We start from the raw sequence: 22364 nt of genomic DNA, 5'->3' as shown, positions 1-22364 counted from the left end.
ATTTATTTATTTATTTATTTATTTATTTATTTATTTATTTATTTATTGAGACGGAGTTTCGCTCTTATTGCCCAGGCTGGAGGGCAGTGGTGCGATCTTGACTCACTGCAATCTCCGCCTCCCGGCAATCTCCGCCTCCCGGGTTCAAGCAGTTCTCATGTCTCAGCCTCACAAGTAGCTGCACCTGCCACCATGCCTGGCTAAATTTTTTTTTGTATCTTTAATAGAGAAGGGGTTTCACCATGTTGCCCAGGCTGCTCTTGAACTCCCGACCTCAAGTGATCCTCCTGCCTCAGCCTCCCAAAGTGCTGGGATTATAGGCGTTAGCCACTGTGCCCGGCCAGATGTGGTTTTAGATCTTGATCCTCATAACTCTAGAACCTTAGTCAAGTGTCTTCCCAGCCCTGAGTCTCAGTTTCCCCATCTGAAAAAGAAGAGGCCAGTATATTCTGAGGTTCCTTCCAGTTCTAACATTCTATGGCTCCCTCCATCCAAGAGGCTCAGGAAACGAGGAGGGGTTAGGACTCCCAGGGAAGGGGAAAGAGGGAGGCCCCACTGGAGCCCCTGGTCCCGGCCCTAGGCACAAGTCAGGCTGGCCAACGTGACAGATCGAAACTCACTATCCGTAGAAGGGATGGTGGCACTAACTAGAACAAATGAGATGGTGAACTCCAAAAGGAGTTACTCGGGAAAGGCCAGTTTCAGTCCAGGCCCCTCTTTACCTGGGGTGTAATATACATGCAATAAAAGTCATTCTTTCAGACATACAGTTCTATGAGTTTTCTGTTTCATTTGTTTGTTTTTTGTTGAGACGGAGTCTCACTCTGTCACCCAGGCTGGAGTGCAATGGCGCAATCTCGACTCACTGCAGCCTCCGCCTCCCGGGTTCAAGCAATTCTCCTGCCTCAGCCTCCTGAGCAGCTGGGACTACAGGCACCTGTCACCACGCCTGGCTAATTTTTGTAATTTTAGTAGAGATGGGGTTTCACCACATTGGCCAGGATGGTCTCAATATCCTGACCTCATGATCTGCCTGCCTTGGCCTCCCGAAGTGTTGGGATTACAGATGTCAGCCACTGCACCCAGCCTTTTTTTTTTTTTTTTAATATTTCAAAAAGATAGAGACAGGGGTCTTGCTATGTAACCCAGGCAACATAGTCTGGTCTCAAACTCCTGGACTCAAACCACCCTCCCACCTCAGCCTCCTGAGTGGCTGGAATGGGAATAGAAGCGCAAGCCACCGTGCCTGGCTAATTTTTTAAATTTTTTTTTGTAGAGATGGGGTCTCACTCTGTCACCCAGGCTAGAGTGCAGTGGCACAATTATAGCTCACCGCAGACTTGAACTCCCGGCCTCAAGCAGTTCTCCCGGCTCAGTCCCCCGAGTAGCTGGAACTACAGTTGTGTGCTACCACATCTGGCTTTTTTTTTTTTTTTTTTTTTTTTTTTTTGCTGTGTAAGCTGGTCTCAGATTCCTGACCTCAAGCAATCCTCCTGCTTCAGTCTTCCAAAGTGCTGGGATTGCAGGCATGAGCCACCCCATCTGGCCATATTTCTATGAGTTTTCACAAATGCACGCAGTCAGGTAACTGGCACGGTAATCAAAACACATTTCAGTTCCATCTCCTCAAAAAAGTCTCCCACTCCCAGGCAAACCCTATCCCTAATCTTGCATTTTCCAGAACATCGTATGAATAGAACCAGAGGCCAGGCGCAGTGGCTCATGCCTGTAATCCCAGCACTTTGGGAGGCCAAGGAGGGTGGATCACCTGAGGTCAGGAGTTCGAGACCAGGCTGGCCAGCATAGCAAAAACCCGTCTTTACTAAAAATACAAAAAAATTAGCCAGGTGTGGTGGCGTGTGCCTGTAGTTCCAGCTACTCAGGAGGCTGAAGCAGAAAATTGTTTGAACCGCCGGGCGCAGTGGCTCAAGCCTGTAATCCCAGCACTTTGGGAGGCCAAGGCGGGTGGATCACGAGGTCAGGAGATCGAGACCCTCCTGGCTAACACGGTGAAACCCCGTCTCTACTAAAAATACAAAAAACTAGCTCGGAGGCTGAGGCGGGAGAATGGCGGGAACCCGGGAGGCGGAGCTTGCAGTCAGCCAAGATCGCGCCACTGCACTCCAGCCTGGGCGACACAGCGAGACTCTGTCTCAAAAAAAAAAAAAAAAAAAGAATTGCTTGAACCAGGAAGGCGGAGGTTGCAGTTAGCCGAGATCGTGCCACTGCACTCCAGCCTGGGCAACAGAGCAAGGCTCCATCTCAAAACAAACAAACAAACAAAAACCCCACATTTGAACAGAACCAGGTTGGAAGTGGCCTTTCCAGTCTGCTTCCTTCCCTTAGCACAATGCTTGTGAGGTTTCCCTGTGGTGGTGTGGTATCCATCATTCATCCTTTTTCACTGCTGACTGGTATTCCACAGTACAGATGTTCCAGTTTGTTTATTCACTGGGCAGTTGGATATCTGAATTGTTTCCTGTTTGGGACAATTATGAATAAAGCCACTATACGTATTCCTCTTTAAGTTTTTATGTGAACCTGAGATTTCATTTCTCATGGGTAAATACCTAGTCATATGGTAGATGAAGGCTTAACTTTATAAAGGAGCCGTCAAAAACCCACAGAGACAACCATTAGCAATTACCAGGGGCTGCAGTCGGGGGTGCTGGGAATAGAGAGACCGCTAATGAGGTAACAGGCTTCTTTTCAGTGATGAAAATGATCGGAATTAGATGGTGGCAATGGTCGCACAACTTAATGAAGATACTAAAAATACTGCATAGCGTTATTTTAAAATGGTGAATGTGGCCGCATGTGGTGGCTTATGCTTATATATCTCAGCACTTTGAGAGGCTGAGGTGGGTGGATTGCTTGAGCCCAGGAGTTCAAGACCAGCCTGGGCCATGCAGCAAAACCCCATCTCTACAAGGGATACAAAAATTAGCCAGGCATGGTGGCACAAACCTGTAGTCCCAGCTACTCAGGAGGATGAGGCAGGATAGCTGGAGCCTGGGAAATGGAGGTTGCAGTGAGCCATGACAGCACCACTGCACTACAGCCTGGCCAACAGAGCAGGACCCTATCTCTAAGAAAACTAAATAAATAGGCCGGGCACAGTGGCTCACGCCTGTAATCCCAGCACTTTGGGAGGCCAAGACAGGTGGATCACGAGGTCAGGATATCGAGACCATCCTGGCTAACACAGTGAAACCCTGTCTCTACTAAAAATACAAAAAAAAATTAGCCAGGCATGGTGGCACATGCCTGTAGTCCCAGCTACTTGGGAGGCTGAGGCAGGAGAATGGCATGAACCTTGGAGGCGGAGCTTGCAGTGAGCCAAGATCGCGCCACTGTGCTCCGCACTCCAGCCTGGGCGACAGAGCGAGACTCCGTCTCAAAAAAAAAAAAATAAACGGAATAAATGAAATGGTGAATTTTATGTTGTAATGATATCATAATAAAGAATAAGAATACGATAATTTTTATATTTTTTTGGTAGAGACAGGGCCTTGCTAATACATATGCCCTGTCTCTACCAAAAAAAAAATTTAAAAATTAGGTGTACTGGCTTGGCACCTGCAGTCCCAGCTACTTGGGAGGCTGAGGCAGGAGGATCCCCTGAACCCAGGAGTTTGAGGCTGCAGGGAGCCACGATCCCACCAAAGCACTCCAGCCTGCTGGGTGACAGAGCAAGACCCTGTCTCAAAAAAAAAAAAAAAAAAAAAAGTAGAAACACCCCAAATGTCTATAACTGATGAACAGATAAACAAAATATGGTATATCCATTAAATGAAATATTATTTGGCCATATAAAGAAAGGCATATTGACTCACACTACAACGTGGATGAACCTTGAACACACTATACTCACTGAGAAAAGGCCAGACTCAAAAGACCACATATTACATGATTCCATCTACAAGAAACGCCCAGAATAGGCAAATCTACAGAGATGGAAAGTAAATTAGTGGTTGCCAGGGGATGGGGGAGGAGGGAATGAGAGCTGATTGCTTAATGGGTGGAGATTCTTAGGATGATAAAAACGCTCTGAAATTAGACTGCACAACTCTGTGAATATATTTTTTAAAAAACACTGAATTATACACTTTAAAGGAATAGTTTTAAAATAAACTTACAAAAAAAAAATCCAACATGGTAGAGAACAGAATCAAGTCCCTGGAGACATCACTGAGCCCCGAAAAGCATCACCACACACTCCTACCCCAGCCTCCAAATACCTACTCACAGGTACCCGTCCCATCCTCCAAATACCTTCCATATTTTCTTATGAGGAATAAATACACTCCTCTTTGTTTAACTGTCAGGTTTAATATCTAAAGTCTGCCAGGCTCTATATATATATATATATATATACACACACACACACACACACACACGCACACACACGTTTTTTGTTTTGGTTTTTTTTTTTTTTGGAGACAGAGTCTCGCCGCTCTGTCGCCAGGCTGGAGCACAGTGGCACAGTCTCGGCTCACTGCAACCTCCGCCTCCTGGGTTCAAGCAATTGTCCTGTCTCAGCCTCCCGAGTAGCTGGGATTACAGGCACACATCACCACACCTGGCTAATTTTTGTATTTTTAGTAGAGATGGGGTTTCACCATGTTGGCCAGGCTGGTCTTGAACTCCTGACCTCGTGATCCACCCATCTCGGCCTCCCAAAGTGCCGGGATTACAGTCATGAACCACCGCGCCTAGCCATTTTTTAATTTTTTTTATTTATTTTTTTAATTATTTTTATGTTTTGTAGAGACAGGGTCTCACTATGTTGCCCAGGCTGGTCTCGAACTCCTAAGCTCAAGCAATCTGCCCATCTCAGCCTCCTGAAGTGCTAAAATTACATGCCTGAGCCGCCGCACCTGACCTGGCTTATAGATATTTGCTATATTTACAGTTGGGTGTTTTATTACCTGTAGCCAAATTCAGTCCTAAATGACTGGGGACGGTCCCCTCTTTGCCACTAACCAGGACACGGGGAGCTCTGTACACTGGGGAGTAAAGCTCCAGGCTGATAGTCAGGATAAAGCAGAATGTCAAGTAATCAGGCCTCGTCACCTGCTGGGTGGCCTCAGGAATGTCACATACACATGCATATACACACCCCTGCGTGCAGACAATGATATGTCTCTAAATAGCCCAGAGGCGGATCACCCGAGGCCAAGAGTTCGAGACCAGTCTGGTCCAATGTGGTGAAACCCCGTCTCTACTAAAAATACAAAAATTAGCCGGGAGCCGTGGCGGGCGCCTGTAATCCCAGCTACACAGGAGGCTGAGGCAGGAGAATGGCTTGAAACCAGGAGTTGGAGGTTGCAGTGAGCCGAGATCACACCACTGCGCTCCAGCCTGGGTGACAGAGTGAGACTCTGACTCAAAACATAAAAATTAAAAATTAAATACAAAATAAAATACAAAAATTAGCTAGGTGTGGTAGTGCATGCCTGTAATCCCAGCTACTCAGGAGGCTGTGGCAGGCAAATCGCTCGAACCTGGGAGGCGGAGGTTGCAGTGAGTTGAGATCACGCTACTGCACTCCAGCCTGGGCGACAGAGCAAGACTCCGTCTCAACAACGAAACAAAATAAATAAATAAATAAATAAATAGTCCAGAGGATTAACTGTTCTGGCACTTCACACTGGCACTGTCTGTACACATCACCTGCCTTTCCTGGAGGGAAACGCCCCAACTTGGGCTGCACCCGGCTCAGAGAGACAAGGTGCCCCCACTGTCATCGCCACTGGCCTCCAGATTGCCTCTGAACGCCACAGCCAGGCTGGTAGAAGCAACTCCTGGTGTGGGTAGAGGAGCGCCAACGAGAACTGGGATTGAAGGATGGAGGGGGGCCGGGCACGGGGGCTCACCCCTGTAATCCTAACATTTTGGGAGGCTGAGGCGGGCGGATCACTTGAGGTCAGGAGTTCGAGACCAGTCTGGCCAACATGGTGAAACCCCATGTCTACTAAAAATACAAAAACTAGCCGGGTGTGTTGGCAGGTGCATGTAGTCCCAGCTACTGGGAAGGCTAAGGCCGAACTGCTTTAACCCAGGAGGCAGAGGTTACAGTGAGCCGAGATCATGCCACTGCACTCCAGCCTGAGCAATGGAGTGAGACCCTGTCTCCAAAAAAAAACAAAAGGGGGTGGAGGAGGCCCCCACCCTTCATGGGCTCCCACCCCGAGCTTGCTTCTAATTCACTTGACAAGGTTGCGCAGGATGCCCACTCTGCACCAAGCAGGGTGCTAAGAAGGGCAGGGATGTGGAGAACAACACAATGATGGGGCCCTGACCCACTGGAAGTCACACTCTGTCTGTGAAGGTGACAGACAAGCACAAGGGCAATTAGAATCTTGTTTGTGATGCGGGCTGTGGCTGGGGACACAGGCAAGAGGCACCTAATGTGACCTGGAGGGGGAGATGAGGTCAGGGAAGCTCTGCAGAGAGAAGTGACATCCCAGCTGAGACCTGCAACGAGAAATCAGCCCAGGGACACAGCCAGGGAGCATTACACACACTTCAGGGGAGAGGCAGCAGTGTTCCAGGAAGCGAGACAGAGCACAGTACGTTTTAGAAACGATGAGGCTCATCGTGGCTGGCACAGACAGACATAGGCAGGGCCTGGCCATGCCCAGTCTGCAGCTTTTCCAGGAGCCTTGGGAACCCCTGAGCTGCCTGGGAGTGAGGCCATCAGATACAGATCTTCACCTGGAGTCAATGCAGCAGCCCCACCGTCACGTCCTGTCTCTGGCCCCATACTTCTGTCCAAATCTCCGTCCTCCAGGGCTGTGCAGAAAGTCACTTCTCCTGCAGGTTGCCATCAACAATACCTAGGATTGGCATTGTCTCCCATCCCCTAAGCAGCCACAGGTATCCCCCACCCCAGAACAGGGCCTGGCCTCTAACAAGTGGGATGGCTGACTGTGACCTTGAGGGGCTAAGGGGTCAGCAGGCCGAGGGTAGAACCAACCAGTTCTACCTTTTGAGGTTTTCCCAGTTTGCAGAAGCAGAAACCGAGGCATGCTGGCCAGGTGCGGTAGCTCACGCCTGTAATCCCAGCACCTCGGGAGGCCAAGGCAGGTGGATCACTTGAGGTCAGGAGTTCAAGACCAGCCTGGGCAACATGGTGAAACCATGTCTCTACTAAAAACACAAAAAATTAGCCAGGCGTGGTGGCAGGCGCCTGTGATCCCAGTTACTCGGGAGGCTGAGGCAGGAGACTCACTTGAATCCAGAAGGTGGAGGTTGCAGTGAGCCGAGATCCTGCCACTGCACTCCAGCCTGGGAGACAGAGCAAGGCTCTGTCTTAAAAAATAAATAAATAAATTGAGGCATGCCACACCCCACACCCCACACCCCAGGGACAGAGGGGTGTGTCTCAGACAGGCAAAAGATAAGAACAGATCTTGGAATGAAGGGGTCCAAGGTTCACTGTCTGGGGAAGTGGGGCTCCCATGGGGCCAGCTTCTGGGGTCATCACGGGACAAGCTGAAAAAGTGTTATTCACTGAGATGGTAGCTAGCTCCCCGCAACTGAATACACCAATTTTCCCAAGAACCTGGCAATACTATATAAGAAAACTATCCTTGTTTGTTCAGATGAGGCTCAGAGAGGTACAGTCACTTGCCTGTGGTCACACAGCAGCTCAGCAGTCAGGCTGGGATTTGAACCTAGGCGTGTCTAGCTTCAAAGACCCTGATGGTTCCACTGCACCCTGCTGTGAAGTGAGGGAGCCCCGGCCCTCTCCTTTGGATATGCTGAGAAGAGAATATCTCAGGGAGCTGCTAGCCCGGGGCAGGTGGGTGGGTGGACCAGGATCAAAGAGGGAGGATGTGGTTTGCCCACCTGCCCAGAGGGCTGCACCCACAGCTGGGAGCCAGGGTGTGCACTGGGAGCAGGGGTAACCACCTCTTTCTCCAAAGCCCTGCCTCTCCCCACCTGGCCTCACTGCAAGAAGCAGCCATGCCTGAAAAACCAGCTCCTGGATAAACATGAGAGAGACACCAGACTGAGAGAGTCATAAGACCCCTTGGAGCTGCCAGGACCACCCTGGAGCCAGGTGGGTGGGCGGGGGGTCTTGTCTGCTGCAGGGAGCCACCCAGGAGCACCCAAGGGCCTTCCTTCCTGCATAGGGCTAACCTCTTTCCAGGCTTCCCACCGAGTGCTGGCCCCAGGGTCCAGCCTTTGAGGACTTCCGGGGACTCGGTAGGGGTGGGAGGCAAGGGTTGGGTACGGGGGAAGGTGCTTTTGGGGCAACCTTCCTCTGAGAGGGGCTACAATGATTTCACAAATAGCAAATTAAATAACAAAGTAAAAACCAGCTGGGCACAGTGGCTCGTGCTCACGTCTGTAATCCCAGCACTTTGGGAGGCCGAGGCGGGTAGATCACTCGAGGTCAGGAGTTCGAGACCAGCCTGGCCAACAATGGCGAAACCCCGTCTCTACTAAAAACATAACAATTAGCCGGGCATGGCGGCAGGTGCCTATAATCCCAGCTATTCGGAAGGCTGAGGCAGAAGAATTGCCTGAACCCAGGAGGCAGGGGGCTGCAGTGAGCCGTGATCACACCACTACACTCCAGCCTGGGTGACAGAGGGAGACTCTGTCTCAAAAACAAACAAGTAACAACAACAAAAACAACACAGTAAAAAAAAAAACCCAAATCTCTCAAGACACCCACGCAAGACATGTGATCACCCAGGAACCTCCGTCTCCTTAGGAAGCTGAGAGCCCTGGGAAACTCATGGATTTGCCAATGGGAAACTGACAAACTCTTGCTGGGGTCCCCTGTTTCATTCACGCCCACCTGGCAACCCTGGGGAGGTACTTGCTGTGGTTCCATTTTCTAGAAGGTCCAACTGAGGCTCAGCCTCAGGCAAGTGACAAGCTGGAGTCCATGAACCACCATAATCTAGGCGCTGGCCACATAGGGGTTCACCAGAACAGCCACTGTTCACACAGGGCCAACCTCAGGTACCAATGGGTTCTAAACATTTAGCGACCAGAACTGTATTTAGAGCTCTAACAGGTAACTCCAGTAAAAGTGGTCCTACGGCAGGGTGCGGTGGCTCACACCTGTCATCCCAGCACTCTGGGAGGCCAAGGTGGGTGGATCATTTGAGGTCAGGGGTTTGAGAACAGCCTGGACAACATGGTGAAACTCCACCTCTACTAAAAATACAAACATTAGTCGGGTGTGGTGGCACGCATCTGTGATCCCAGCTACTGGAGAAGGTGAGGCAGGAGAATCACTTGAACCCAGGAGGCGGAGGTTGCAGTCAGACGAGATGGTGCCACTGCACTCCAGCCTGGGCGACAGAGTGAGACTCTGTCTCAAAAAAAAAAAAAAAAAAAAAGTGGTCCTACTCTGGCCCAAAGGGGCACAGGAGGTTTGAGCCTCACATGTCCCCACCTCCTGCTCCTTGGTGGCCCCAGGGGCTCTCCAGGGCTCTGTGGTAATCCACACGCTCACAGTACCCTCAGCTGAGTCTCACAGCCCTGCAAACCTAGTGTTCTGTTCTCCCATTTAAAGATAAACAGGCCAGGCGCAGTGGCTCACCTCTCTAATCCCAGCATTCGGGAAGCTGAGGTGGGAGGATCACTTGAACACCGGAGTTCGAGACCAGCCTGGGTGACATGGCAAGATCCCCATTTCTACAAAATAAAAAAATCAGCTGGGGCTGGGCGCGGTGGCTCAAGCCTGTAATCCCAGCACTTTGGGAGGCCGAGACGGGCAGATCACGAGGTCAGGAGATCGAGACCATCCTGGCTAACATGGTGAAACCCCGTCTCTACTAAAAAACACAAAAAACTAGCCAGGCGAGGTGGCGGGCGCCTGTAGTCCCAGCTACTCAGGAGGCTGAGGCAGGAGAATGGCGTAAACCCGGGAGGCGGAGCTTGCAGTGAGCTGAGATCCGGCCACTGCACTCCAGCCTGGGCGACAGAGCAAGACTCCATCTCAAAAAAAAAAAAAAAAAAAAAAAAAAAAAAAATCAGCTAGGTGCAGTGGCACGTGCCTGCAAACCCAGCTACTTAGGAGGCTGAGGTGGGCAAATCACTTGAGCCTAGGAGTTCGAGACTGCAGCAAGCTATGATTGCGCCACTGCACTCCAGCCTGGGTGACAGAACGAGACCCTGTCTCAAAATAATAATAAGAAAAGATGAACAAACCAAAGCCCAGAGATGTGACATCACTCAGCCAGCCGTGTTCCGTTTGATCCTAACTCATGCTCCTGCCTGTAACAGCGGCTTCGCCACCCTCCTTCCCTACCCCCAGAAGTCCTACTCTTATTTCATGCAAACACAGAATTTCTACCCCAAGCAAAACAGCTGCAGGAGTGAAGACCAGAGACTCACCACCAGGAACCCCCAGACTCCCAGAGGGTGGGGGTACATAAGATCATGGGCAAGATACCCCAGGGCACAGACAATTCCCCTCCCTGGCACCACCCTCCACCTCCAGCTGTCCTGGCCCCGTAGCCTCAATTACTCCACAGCCCACCTGGATGGCGGCGGGAGGATCACATGGGGCCAGAGGCCCCAGGGCAGCGGCAGGCAGGTGTAATTTCATCGCGGGGCTCACAGTATGAGTCACCAGAAACAGAAGATGAAATTCCAGCTCTGAGGACGGAGATGAGCAGCTCCCCCGGCTTGGGGTCAGCTCTCGATGTGTAGGGGGAGGGGGGGAATGATGGGGTGCAGGCCACAGGCCCCCTGCCAGCCAGATGGTGCCTTTGTGAAAATGAGAAAGAGGAACCACCTTCTTCTGGGGGGTCCCGGGCTGATGCAGGGCCGGCCAAGCCAGTTTGCTAGATTTCCCTAGAAAGGAGAGTGGCTAGAGGTATGTGGCATATCCACACTATGGAATACTACTCAGGAACCAGAAGGGACCAGCTACCCATGCACCCAGCAATGCACATAAATGCATTGTGCTGCATGAAGCCAGATTCAGAGGTTGTGGACTATAGGATTCCATTTATGTGACATTCTACAAATGGAAAACCACATACAGAAGACAGATCAGTGGTTGCTGGGTTGGGACAAGAGACAAGGATAAACAAACAGGCTTCAAAAACTTTTAGGGGTTACAGGACTGTTCTAACTCCTTGGGTCAAGCAATCCTCCTGCCTTAGCCTCCCAAGTAGCTGGTACTACAGGCACACATCACCACACCCAGTTAATTGTTGTTGTTGTTTTTTTTAAGAGACAGGGTCTTGCTATGTTGCCCAGGCTGGTCTCAAACTTCTGGCCTCAAGCGATCCTCCCACCTCAGCCTCCTGAGTAGCTAGGGCTACAGGCATGAGCCACCTCGCCTGGCTAATTTTTGTACTTCTTGTAGAGACGGGGGGGTTCGCTATGTTGTTTAGGCTAGTCTCAAACTCCTGGCCTCAATCCATCCCCTCGCCTCAGCCTCCCAAAGTGCTGTTCTATGTCTTGATGGGAGTTGGACGACATGAGGGTGTGAGCCAGGCAAGTTCCTGGTATAGCATAGCCCTCACTCCTCAACAATATTTATAATAAAATATAAAGTGGGGCTTGGACATGGTGGTTCACGCCTGTAATCCCAGCACTTTGGGAGGCCGAGGTGGGTGGATCACTTGAGATCAGGAGTTCGAAACCAGCCTGGTTAAGATGGCAAAACCCCATCTTTACTAAAAATACAAAAATTAGCTGGGTGAGGTGGCATGCACCCACAATCCCAGCTACTCAGGAGACTGAGGCAAGAGAATTGCTTGAACCTGGGAGGCAGAGGTTGCAGCGGGCTGAGATCACACCACTGCATTCTAGCCTGGTGACAGAATGAGACTCCATCTCAAACAAATAAATAAAATAAAATATAAAGTGGGCCCTTCTCATGTGCCAGTCGGGGGCTAGGGACCAGGACCTAATGAGACCCTCTCAGGCCTGACACCTATGCAAGGTTCTCATTGGCTGGTGGAACAACAGACAGATGGACGAAAAGATACAGACTTGCTTTAATGGTGGTTCTGCCAGGAGCCAGAAAATGCACCTTGAGACCCTGCTAGACCCCAGCCAGCAAAGAGGCCTATCCTCGGCCAACCATCTAAGAGGCAGGCAGCCTGGAGGCTCTCCCCTCTGCCACGGGGAACAGGAGGGGAAAGGGCCAAGCTGCTCCCCACTCACCTGCCTCCCCAACCATGCAGCCTCTTCTGCATCTTCAAGCACCCAGGACCCCCAGCCCTCAAACCAGGCCCTCCTGCCCTGTTTCCACCACAGACCTGCCCCCAGGGGGCCCACACACCCACACTGTAGCATCCCCATGGGGCCATGCCAAGTCCCTCAGACTACAGCACCACCCTGGGACCCAGGCAGGTTGGGGAGCCCCATCTCCCTTTTACATCCAAGCAAACTGCCCAGGCGGGTGGAAGGTGGACATGGACCCCATGACCCTGGCCCCTTACTTCCCCCCCATGCCCCCCACTCCAGAGGCTGCAGCACAGGTGCTGGGAACCTGCCTCGGGTGGCAGCATGGCAAAGGTGCAAGAATTCCCAGCAGCCTCTATGCTGTGAGGTCAGTCCCTCAAGTCCACAACCGCCCCCACCGGTGGGGTCTCCCAGCCTTGAAAGGGAGGCATTGCAGATACTTTCCCAGCACTCAGGCCTTGCCAATCCTACCTGAAAATCTTACTCGGTGTCTAATAGGGTGTTTCCAGCAATTTCCCACCCCCTCCTCCCAGCATCTCTAAATATACCGTATGGACCACATTGGCCAGAAATCCCTGAAGATAAGGACTTCCCAACCTGGGGATCCCTGGGCACCCCTCAGGCCACCTAGACTACACCCTCCGTACTACCCAGGCCAGAAGGAGATCTAGACCCTCCAGTCGCAGGCTGGAGAAGGCCCGACCAAAGACGTTAGAAGGACACTGCCTATAATCCTAGCACTTTGGGAAGCTGAGATGGGAGGATTGCTTGAGGCCAGGAGCTTGAGACCAGCCTGGGCAATGCAGCAAGACCCCATCTCTAAAACAAAAAATATATATATTCTTTAAATTAGCTAGGTGTGGTGGTGCACACCTGCAGAGGCTGAGGTGGGAGGATCACACTGAGCCCAGGAGTTGGAGGTCGCAGTAAGGTAGGATCACGCCACTGCACTCCAGCCTGGGAAACAGAGTGAGACACTGTCTTAAAAAATAGAATAAAATAAAAATGAAAATGGACCGTGCTGGCCAGGTACAGTGGCTCACTTCTGTAATTAAAGCACTTTGGGATCACTTGAACTCTGGAACTGGGCAACATGGCGAAATCCTGTCTCCACCAAAAATACGAAAAATTAGCCAGGCATGGTGGTGTGTGCCTGTGGTCCCAGTTACTCGGGAGACTGAGCCAGAAGGATCGCTTGAGCCGGAGGGAGAAGCTGCAGTGAGCCGAGATTGCGCCACTGCATTCCAGCCTGGGTGACAGAGTGAGACCTCATTTCAATACAAATTAAAAAAAAAAAAAAAAAAGGCCATGATTCAGTGAATCAGCTCCACTGGATTCAAACTCGCTCCAGATCATCCCCGGGGCCTCCATTGAGCCCTGACCCCAACTCCAGAGTCAGCCACACACACCTCTGGCCCTTCCCCAGCCTCCATCCATCTCACCACCCCAGAGGCAGCAGTAGTAGGGTTGGCAGATAAAATGCAAGACCTCCAGTTCAGTCTGAACTACAGATCAACAACGGGTAACTTTTAGCTAGAAGTTCATCCCAAATATTGCATTAGTCCTTGCTTGTCTGAAATCCAATTTTAGCTGGGCATCCTTATTTTTATTTGCTAAATCTGGCAACCCAAAGCAGGTGGTCCTGAAGGAGAGCGACAGGTGGGCACACAAATAGCTCTGGGTCAGCCAGGCCCCAGCTCAGGGGCCAGAGGGAAGGGTGTTTGAAATGAGAGTTCTGTTCACCGCCTGAGACACTCCCTAAGATTGTGTAAGATAAAGTACATCCTCACCCATTTCACCTATCTTATTCAGGACACCTATCTTATCTTTTTTTTTTTGAGACAGAGTTTCGCTCTTGTCACCCAGGCTGGAGTGCAGTGGTACAATCTTGGCTCACTGCAACCTTCACCTCTTAGGTTCAAGCAATTCTCCTGCCTCAGCCTCCTGAGCAGTTGGTATTACAGGCGCCTGCCACTACGCCTGGCTAATTTTTGTATTTTTAGTAGAGATGGGGTTTCACCATGTTGGCCAGGCTAGTCTCAAACTCCTGACCTCAGGTGATCCACCCGCCTCAGCCTCCCAAAGTGCTGGGATTACAGGAATGAGCCACGGTGCCCGGCCCTAACTTATCTTAAATGGGCAAATTTCAGGGCAGGAACCCAGGTTCCTACAGCCCTGGCCCCATTCTGCACAACCCTCCATACTCATGAAGCCACAAACCTAGGTACAGATTGGCCCAGAGAGAAGGGAATGGGACCAAGAATGGATCAGTTCTGCAGGATGAAGGGAGAGAGAGCTACCAAAATAGGGTGGGTGAAGAAGTAATGAATGAGGCCGGGCCTGGGGGCTCACGCCTGTAATCCCAGCACTTTGGGAGGCCAAGGAGGGCCCATCACTTGAGGTAAGGAGTTCAAGACCAGCCTGGCCAACACGGTGAAACCCTGTCTCTACTAAAAATACAAAAATTAGCCGGGTGTGGTGGTGCATATTTGTAATTCCAGCTACTCGGGAGACTGAGGCACGAGAATCACTTGAACCCAAGAGGTGGAAGTTGCAGTGAGCCGGGATCGTGCCACTGCACTCCAGCCTGGGCAACAGAGCAAGACTCCATCTCAAAAAAAAAAAAAAAAAAAAAAAAAAAAAAGGTAGTGATGGACCAGGGGGCTTTGCTGAAAAGCTTTCTGCCTCCAAAACCCACATTACAAGACGCCCTACAGGCCAAAGCCCCTCTGCCACACCTGGAGATACCTGGCTGAAAACTTCCAAAGTAGGCCAAGAAAGTGACAGGGTCCCGCCTCCCTTCCGGAGTATGGAGCCTGGGCAGAAAGCAGGTTCCTATGAGATGAGGCTGAGGGGATTCCGAGAGGCCAGGCCCCTCCTGCCCCACCTGGAGCCCCCAACACCTACACCTTGGAGTCTGTTACCCCCTCACCAGCAATCACCTGTCATAACACACTGTCTTCTGGCCAGGTTCATGCGTCCCCTTCTCCAACAGAAAACCATCCTTCCCACCACTCCACCTCTGCTATGAATTCCTTCGGGGAATTCCCTTCCAGTCACACTAAGCGTCCCTGTCCTAGCGGCCCCACATTCTCCTGGAAGCCCCTCAATCAAAACTGAACTCAGGGCCGGGCGCGGTGGCTCATGCCTGCAATTCCAGTACTTTGCAGGGCAGAGGCGGGCAGATCACTTGAGGTCAAGAGTTCTAGACCAGCCTGGCCAACATGATGAAACCCCATCTCTACTAAAACTACAAAAATTAGCTGGGTGTGGTGAAGCATGCCTGTAATCCCAGCTACTTGAGGCAGGAGAATCGCTTGAACCTGGGAGGCAGAGGTTGCAGTGAGCCGAGATGGCGCCACTGCACACTAGCCTGGGCGACAGAGCGAGACTCCCTCTAAAAAAGAAATAAAATAAAATTTAACTCAGTATAGATCCCAAGCCCTGGGTCCTGCTCTGCTCCTCTGTTTGTAAATTGGTCCTGCTGGTCTCGTTCCACGGATGTCTCCTGAAGCTTCTGCAGGCCCCATGGAGCTGGGCGTACACCCCTGGCTTGTCCCAAAGAACCTGGCTGTGGCCCTGGCTGCCACGCATCTGAGAGAGAGATACTTATAAACCGCGAGAGTCACAGAATTGAGAGATACAGAGAGGATGACATTGGGGAGCAAAGCCCGTGAGGTTAAGGTTGGGAGAAGACACAGGCTGGGGTTGTGGGGAGAGAGGGGGCCCCAGGAAGTTCAGTGAGAGACCCTGGGACTCCTATCAGGGTGGGGAACTTGCCCCAGACATGAGCATTTAAGAAAAATAGGAGAGAGTCTGCTCAGCCATTTAGGTCAAGGCTCAAGAGCAGGATTTCATTCATTCATTCATTCATTCAATCATTCATTCATTCAAACATGCAGCCATTTAACAAGTATTCGAGGAGCAAGCCTCCATCCCTACCTGTCCCTAGTGCAACTGGGGAGACAAATGTAAACATCTGAGTGAGATCAATGTTGAGACAAAGGAAGGAAAGGATGTTGGCTGGGTGTGGTGGTTCACTCCTGTCATCCCAGCACTTTGAGAGGCCAAGGTGGGAGGACTGCTCACGCCCAGGAGTTCATAACCAGCCTGGGCAACATAGCAAGACCCCATCTCTACAAACAATAAAAAATTAGCCAGGTGTGGTGGTGCTTGTCTGTGGTCCCAGCTATTTGGGAGGCTGGGGCAGGAGGGTGGCTTGAGTTCAGGAGTTTAAGGCTGTAGTGAGCTGTGATCACACTACTGTACTCCAGCCTGGGCACAGAGCAAGACTCTGTCTCAAAAAAAGAGAAAGGATGTCATGGGGATACACAGGTGGTACCATAGCCAGCCCTGAGGATGAGGAAGTCTTCAGCCCAAAGACACCACAGCCAAGCCAAGTCCTGAAGGAGGAGAGGAAAAGAGGCAAATTTGACAATCCTGATCCCCTACCTTAGCCAGGCAGGGCCATTAGAGGAAGCCCCCCAGCCTCCTCAGGGGAAAGAGCAAGAAGAACCTTCGAGAGAAGAGGAACAGTGTGTGTGCAGAGGCCAGGGGTGGGAGGAAGTCAGGTCATTCAAGAAAACGGCAAGACTACAGGACTCTTTTCCTTCCTTCCTTCCTTGCTTCCTTCCTTCCTTGAGATGGAGTCTTGCTCTGTTGCCCAGGCTGGAGTGCAGTTGTGGGGTCTTGGGGTCCCGAGCAGCTGGGATTACAGGTGCCTGCCACCATGCCCAGCTAATTTTTTGTATTTTTAATAGAGATGGGATTTCACCATGTTGGCCATGCTGGTCTCAAACTCCCGACTTCGTGATCCACCCACCTCAGCCTCCCAAAGTGCTGGGATTACAGGCGTGAGCCACTGTGTCCAGCCAGACTACAGAACTCATGAATGGGCTGAGGAAGCAGTGAGTGGTCAAAGAGAGACTGGACCCCGAATGAGAATCATCTGAGAGCTGCAGTCTCTGGTTCCAAGGTCATGCTTAGGATGTGAATGTCCCAAGCCATCACCCGCCATCCACAAGACCCCAGGTCCAACAAGCAAGCTGTCACCAAACTGTGGATGGCCTGGCCTCTGGAGTCAAGCAGGCTGCAGAAACAGCTACCTCCAAGACCCCTAGATTACAGCTGCCACTTAGACTATTGCCAAACACCAAGCGCTGACGACTACCACCTCATCAGAAGGCTAGCCGGGCTCCCGGGAGGCTGCCTTCAACGAACAGAAAAAAATTATTTGTGATTAGCATATTGCAAATAAATGACCCTTCTCCCAGCATCGAGAGAACAGTCCTTTTAAGTAGGTTTAGCGTGTCCCCGACAAAGCTGTCTTCAAGACCCAGTTTTACAACCATCGGTCCTAAGTTCTCGAACATTTTAAGAGTGCAGGCTCTGAGTGGCTGCAGAGTTTCAACCCTTCCTTCCTAGTTTCCTCTGTGGGGTCCTGTGGGACCCTCTGAGTCAGAACTGCCGATTTCTAGGTCACCCTCAGAGCAGGCTGTGGAAGAATGAGGTGTGGACTTGAGCCTCCCACACCCCAGAGGCAGGATGGGGGTTCCGATACCCTGTCACCTTGGGGCCAAGCCTGTCCCTTGGTCCGCAGGTGCCTGCTCAGAAGAGGTCAGAGTCTATCTCACACCCTCCTGGGCCCCAAATAGGGCGGCTCATGATGGCCACCTAACTACCTTATACCTAACCCCTCCCTGCCAGCAGCCACCAGCCTCCAGCCACCTCCTCCTGCTTAGAATAAATAATCGATGCTGGTGCCTTTCCCCTCTGGAATGACACTGCTGAAATAAATGAGCTGCTTGGGGCACCTTCCAAGCCCCAAGGCCCCAGGCCAGTGCCAAGGAGTCAACAGTCCTGGCCACGGGGCAGCCAGACACACAGAGGCCGACCACAGCAGCAGCAGACCAGGGTAGCTTCTAGACACTCCTCTCCTCTTCTAAGAGAAACCCCTGCAAATGCCCACTCCTCCAAAAACTGTGGCCCTCCACTCCCACCCGCCAGGCCCAGGGTCATCCCCAGGGTACCCCTTGGCACATTCTCCATCCAAGAGCCAGTACTCCCCCACGGGCCCTGCAGCGAGACCCCTATGTCCCAGTGCCCTCGCTTCAGCTGGGATGGGGACCCAGGAGACTCCCACCACAGGACCTTGGTCCTGGGAGGCAGGGTCACTAGGCCAGATGCCAGAGCTCCATCCCCCTCCAGCACTGCCAGGAGGGTGGAACTGTCTCTCAGCGGCACAGCGTCCCCCTTCCCTGGGCCCACGCCAGGAGGGGCAGGGTCTCACTCTCTGGCTGCTGGCCAGGGGTGCGGAGCCCAGGAGAGGTGTCAAGCCCATCATGCCCAGGGTACTTAGGATGGGGCGGTTGGGTGTTCAGCACCCTGTGGCCCCTCCTCTGTCCTCTCCACCCATCTGCAGGAACTCAGAGACCACCCACAGATCGAGTACCCCCAACTTACTCCTCTGAACCCTTTGTGCTCCCCCCACTGCCACCTTCTGAGTCCCCTCCACCCGGGGTTCAGCGGCCACCACCACATAGGCCAGCCCCCTCCCCGGGGCGGCGAAGGGGGGTCCACAACAGGAACCACCCTGCTGGGGCAATCCTGGCTGGGCTGGACTCCGCCTGGGAGTTGGGGGCGCGGGCCAGGGGCTGGCCCAGCCCGGGAGAAGGTGGAGGGGGGTGAAAGGCGGGGACCGCGGCCTTCCCAGCCCCCTCTGCTCCCACCCCGGCGCCCGCCACCGCGGGCAGCGCGACTGACCTCATTCGCCAACTGCAGCAGCCTGCGGGCGCCGGCCCGGGACGCCCCCCACCTCCAGAAGGGCCGGTGGCAAGGAGGGAGGGGGTGACAGCTCCCAGCTCCTGGCCCCTCCCGGGCAGGTGGGGGGCGGCTGTCCCTCCCCTCCCCCGGGCCCGAATTATAATCCCAGTCACGTGCCTCCCCGGGCACCAAAAAGCCGGCCCCAGCTCCTGTAACACCTTGAGAGGGGGAGGGGCGGGGGCCCCCCCGGAGGAGGCGGAGGGGATCGGGGGCGGGGGTGGGGGGGAAAGGGAGAAGGGCCTCGGCGCCCGCCCCCCGCAAAAGTTTCTCCTACCTTGGAGGATCCCCAAGCGCTCCTGCCAGCGGCGCCCCGGCCCCGGCCCGCGGCCAGGACTCAGCCTCCTGCCGCTGCCTCCTTAATTAATCCGGGAGAATGGGGGAAGGAGAGGCAGAGGGAGGCGAGGACGGCGGCGCGGCGAGGGCGGGGAGGGAGGCGCGGGGAGGGGGCGCGGGGGGGGATCGGCCGGCCGGGGGGCTGGCGCTCGGCGGCCCCCACCCCCGGCGCGGGCTGCGGCGGAGGGCGGGGCGGCGCGGGGAGCGGAGCGGAGAGCGGGAGCGCGGGGAGGCTCTTTGTTCTGTAATCCCAGTAAGATTGCCAGCCATTCGCCCCGGCCCTAATCCCAGCCCCGCGCAACACCACCCTCCATTGGCTGCCATTTACATACGGGATTAGCCCGCCCCGCGCCCAGCGCCCCTGCGTCCCCCCCCCCTTGCTACCCCGCGCCCCTGCGTCCCGGGGATCTGGGCACCGCGGTGGGGAGAGCGCGCCGCACCCCTCGGCCCCGGACCTGCGGGGAGGGGCGGTGGCGCCCTCGGTCCCCCCCCAGCCCCGGATTAGAAAAGCCTGGGCGCGCCCCCGCCTACCCCCACCGCCCCCCACCACCACTGGGAGAGCAGCGGGGCGCAGGGGGCTGGGGCTGGAGAGTCAAGGTCACCCAGCTGGAAAGTGCGGAGGCCCTGAGTGTCCTGGCCGGTCACTCCCGCCTGGCCCGGGTTCTAGTCCTAAAGCTTGGGCCAGGTACCTCTTACAGCCTTTGTCCCCCTCCCGCCCGTGAGATGTGCAGGAAGGCAGTGACATGCCGAAAGTCGCAGCAGAGCCAACTGGACTCTTGGTCCCATCTTGTCTGATGGGACCTTCCTCTGAGAGGCTCTTACCCCTGTACCCCCACCCCCCCGCGATCTCCCCCCACCCCGCCCCGCTCCCACCAATGACACACACACCACAGCAGCGCTGCTACTGAATCAGAGCGCACGCCTCCCATCCGGCCCCAAAGCCATAAACTCTAATTCAGCACAAGGAACACAGTCCTTCCCCCACGTGGTGCCCTGAGCCCTGAACTAGGCCTTGGCTAGGCTGGGCATGGCAGGGAGGGAGGGACTCACCCCAGGCAGGCCCCAACCCCAGGGAGCTTCTGGCTTAGAAGGACAGCCAAACATAGATCGAGAATCTCCCAGGTCCTGGCAAAACCCACAAAGTCTCCCCACAGCCTCCTGGCCAAACTGCCTTTGCAAAGATTATGACAGTGAGAGAAGTTTAGCGTGGCTGACTCCATCTTGCTTCCAGCTTCAGGGGCTGGCTGTCCTCACTCATTCCGGGGCATAGGCCAAGCTAACCAGGGGAGGAATTTAGTTTATAGTTCAACTTTGAAGCAAGGATGATAATAGTTACTCCTTAAACCTAACCTGCTCTTTACTCAAGACCAAAGCCGCCTTTGTAAAACTAACTAAAGGCCATGAGATTAGGATTATAGGAGGGGCCTGCATGCTGCTAAAACCTACCCATCGTTTTTATAATCTGACTGCTCAGGAGTCATGTGGCCAGAGATCACAAGATTTCTGAGTTCCCCACTTCCTCCTATAGATAGCATCTCTATTGTGGAAACTGAGATTGGTCTTTGGAGATGTTTTTCAGACTTTCGCATTCTGGCAACCGACTGACTCACCTGGACCTGTGTGACTCATGACTCAGCCCATCCTGTGGCCCCCACTCAGAGACCGACTCAGTGCATAAGGACCGTTTGCCACACCCCTGTGATTTCATCCCCAACCAATCAGCAGTACCCATTCTCTGGGCCCTTGCCCACCAAATTATCCATAAAAACCCTAGCCTCTGAGTTCTTGTGGAGATTAATTTGATTAATAACTCCAGTCCTACTGCTTGGCTAGCTCTGCATTAATAAGACGCTCTTGGCTAGGCTCAGTGACTGATACCTGTAATCCCAGCACTTTGGGAAGCCAGGGTGGGTGGATTGCTTGAGGTCAGGAGTTCAAGGCCAGCGTGGCCAACACAGCGAAATCCAGTCCCTAAAAATACAAAAATTAGCCAGGTGTGGTGGCGCATGACTGTAATTCCAGCTACTTAGAAGGCTGACGCATGAGAATCACTGGAACCTAGGAGGTGGAGGTTGCAGTGAGCCGAGATTGAGCCACAGCACTCCAGCCTGGGTGACAGAGTGAGACTCTGTTTCAAAAATTAGGCCAGACGCAGTGGCTCACGCCTCTAATCCCAACGCTTTGGGAGGCCGAGGTGGGTGGATCCCCTGAGGTCAGGCATTCAAGACCAGCCCGGCCAACATGGTGAAACCCTGTCTCTACTAAGAACACAAAAATTAGCTGGGGGTGGTGGCAGGCACCTGTAATCCCAGCTACTTAGGAGGCTGAGGCATAAGAATCACTTGAACCCAGAAGGCAGAGATTGCAGTGAGCCAAGATCACACCACTGTACTCCAGCCTGGACGACAGAGTAAGACTCTATCTCAAAAATTAAAAAAATTAAAAAACATAAAACTATTTCTCTGCTGCAATACCATGGTGAATTCTTCTTGTGCAGCGGCAGGAACAACCTGTCAGACAAATTACACTGGGGTCCCTCCTGGACACACACCAGGAATTTGGTGAGGGTTAACTTTGGCTGACCAGGTCTCCTCTGGGAAACCCACAAGCCCATCAGACCGAGAGCTCCTCCCGGGCAGGCCACATCTGCAGGGCCCAGCACAAGGCAGGGCACAGAGGGGCCCTCGTGCCCGCAGAGGGTGTTGGGCAGTGTCAGGGTTAGGAGTGAGGTCACCGATGCTCCCTCCATCCCACGCCGCCCTCCTATCGTAAGGAGGCCTGGGACATATCAAGGCACCCTCCTTCGTGCCCCCTGACCTGAGACCCGGGTCGTCTCCCACCTCTTTCTCTTTTCCTTTTTTTTTTTTTTTTTTTCCTGAGATGGAGCCTCACCCTGTCGCCCAAGCTGGAGTGCAATGGCGCGATCTCGGCTCACTGCAACCTCCACCTCACGGTTTTAAGCGATTCTCCTGCCTCAGCCTCCCAAGTAGCTGGGATCACAGGTGCGCACCACCACGCCTGGCTAATTTTTG

At 53.2% G+C, this 22364-nt stretch overlaps 1 protein-coding gene across 3 annotated transcripts in view; it reads right to left on the bottom strand.

Annotated features, from left to right (window-relative positions):
* GTF2IRD1 (GTF2I repeat domain containing 1) overlaps positions 1 to 19659 on the bottom strand; it is a 145329-nt gene extending 125670 nt beyond the window's left edge. For 2 of the 3 annotated variants that reach the window (XM_026456665.2, XM_026456667.2), the window contains exon 1: positions 19274 to 19543. The gene's annotated coding sequence lies outside the window, so the exon portion shown is untranslated. Of the gene's footprint in view, positions 1 to 19273 lie in introns of all 3 variants that reach the window. The other variant, XM_026456666.1, reaches the window with a different exon arrangement.
* Positions 19660 to 22364: the final 2705 nt, after the last annotated feature.

This window comes from Piliocolobus tephrosceles, chromosome 8 (assembly GCF_002776525.5).
Source record: "Piliocolobus tephrosceles isolate RC106 chromosome 8, ASM277652v3, whole genome shotgun sequence".
NCBI classification, from domain to species: domain Eukaryota; kingdom Metazoa; phylum Chordata; class Mammalia; order Primates; family Cercopithecidae; genus Piliocolobus; species Piliocolobus tephrosceles.
The sequence above is the reverse complement of the archived record's forward strand: the minus strand, read 5'-3'. Positions and strand labels throughout refer to the sequence as shown.